The following is a 2,500-nucleotide window of genomic DNA, read 5'->3' on the forward strand; positions in this document are numbered from 1 at the left end:
AGGCATCCAAAAAATTTTTTTTTTTTTTTCTCCGATATACCAAAGCAAGAACAAGAAGACCGAGGCATCAAATTTTTTTTTTTTTTTTTTTTTTTTTTTTTTTCGATAAATCCAACCGAGAACAAGAAGACCGAGGCATCCAAAATTTTTTTTTTTTTTTTTCTTTCCCATATACCAGAGAAAGAACATGAAGACCGAGGCAACCAACAAAAAATAATTTTTTTTTTTCTCTTTCCCGGAATTTTTTTTTTTTTTTTTCGAAATAGCCGAGAAAGAATATGAAGACCGAGGCATCCAACAAAAAATTTTTTTTTTTTTTTTTTCCTAATCTACCCAAGCAAAACAAATAGAAGACCGAGGCATCCAAAAAATTTTTTTTTTTTTTTTTTTTTTTCGAAAAATTTTTTTTCACAAAAACTTTTTTTTTTTTTTTTTCCCCAAAAAATTTTTTTTTTCGTTCCAAGCTAACCAAGACATCTACTATTCACTAGTAGAGCAATCGAGACTGCAAAGCAAGCAATGGCCTTACTTGCAGCTCTTGGTGCTGAGAACTCCCCCCCCCCCTATAGTAGTCTTAAGTAAAACCACAGCTCTGACAGGAGTAGATATTGCATGCGAGCGAGGAGTCGTAATGGGCAAAATTGACTCGGGGGACCTCCAAATCGAATTCCGTTTCGAGCAAAACACTTCTTAGGCTTCAAGGAAGCTCCCATAAAATTTCCAAACCCAAACTCCAAACTTCATTTTTTAGCCTACAATGCCCACGTGCACGCCGGTGTGCACGCAGGGGTGCTTGAGCATGCGGGAGAGGAGCCATAATGGGCAACATTGACTCGGGGGACCTCCAAATCGAAATCCGTCTCGAGCAAAACACTTCTTAAGCTTCTAGGAAGCTCCCATAAAACTTCCAAACCCAAACTCCAAACTTTATTTTTTAGCATACAATGCCCACGTGCACGCCGGGGTGCTTGAGCGTGCGGGCGAGGAGCCATAATGGGCAACATTGACTCGGGGGACCTCCAAATCGAAATCCGTCTCGAGCAAAACACTTCTTAAGCTTCTAGGAAGCTCCCATAAAACTTCCAAACCCAAACTCCAAACTTTATTTTTTAGCATACAATGCCCACGTGCACGCAGGGGTGCTTGAGCATGCGGGAGAGGAGCCATAATGGGCAACATTGACTCGGGGGACCTCCAAATCGAAATCCGTCTCGAGCAAAACACTTCTTAAGCTTCTAGGAAGCTCCCATAAAACTTCCAAACCCAAACTCCAAACTTTATTTTTTAGCATACAATGCCCACGTGCACGCCGGGGTGCTTGAGCGTGCGGGCGAGGAGCCGTAATGGGCAAAATTAACACGGGGGACCTTCAAATCGAAATCCGTCTCGAGCAAAGCACTTCTTAGGCTTCTAGGAAGCTCCCATCAAATTTACAAACCCAAACTCCAAACTTCATTTTTTAGCACACAATGCCCACGTGCACGCGGGGGTGCTTAAGCGTGCGGGCGAGGAGTCATAATGGGCAAAATTAACTCGGGGGACCTCCAAATCGAAATCCGTCTCGAGCAAAGCACTTCTTAGGCTTCTAGGAAGCTCCCATAAAATTTCCAAACCCAAACTCCAAACTTCATTTTTTAGCATACAATGCCCCCGTGCACGCGGGGGTGCTTGAGCGTGCGGGGGAGGAGTCATAATGGGCAAAACTAACTCGGGGGACCTCCAAATCGAAATCCGTCTCGAGCAAAACACTTCTTAGGCTTCTAGGAAGCTCCCATAAAATTTCCGAACCCAAACTCCAAACTTCATTTTTTAGCATACGATGCCCACGTGCACGCCGGGGTGCTTGAGCGTGCGGGCGAGGAGTCATAATGGGCAAAAACTAACTCGTGGGATCTCCAAATCAAAATCCGTCTCGAGCAAAGCATTTCTTAGGCTTCTAGGAAGCTCCCATAAAATTTCCGAACCCAAACTCCAAACTTCATTTTTTAGCATACTATGCCCACGTGCACGCCGGGGTGCACGAGCGTGCGGGCGAGGAGTCGTAATGGGCAAAATTAACTCTGGGGACCTCCAAATCGAAATCCGTCTCGAGCAAAGCATTTCTTAGGCTTCTAGGAAGTTCCCGTAAAATTTTCAAACCCAAACTCCAAACTTCATTTTTTAGCATACGATGCCCACGTGCGCGCCGGTGTGCACGTCGGGGTGCTTGAGCGTGCGCGCGAGGAGCCGTAATTGGCAAAATTAACACGGCGGAAATCTAAATCGAAATCCGTCTCGAGCAAAGCATTTCTTAGGCTTCTAGGAAGCTCCCATAAGATTTCTGACCCCAAACTCCAAACTTCATTTTTTAGCATACGATGCCCACGTGCACGTCGGGGTGCACGAGCGTGCGGGCGAGGAGTCATAATGGGCAAAATTAACTCGGGGGACCTCCAAATCGAAATCCGTCTCGAGCAAAGCATTTCTTAGGCTTCTAGGAAGTTCCCGTAAAATTTTCAAA

The sequence above is a fragment of the Cornus florida genome, unplaced genomic scaffold (genome assembly GCF_030987335.1).
Source record: "Cornus florida cultivar Cherokee Brave unplaced genomic scaffold, ASM3098733v1 CherokeeBrave_3.0.0_Hap2_scaffold_18, whole genome shotgun sequence".
Lineage (NCBI taxonomy): Eukaryota > Viridiplantae > Streptophyta > Magnoliopsida > Cornales > Cornaceae > Cornus > Cornus florida.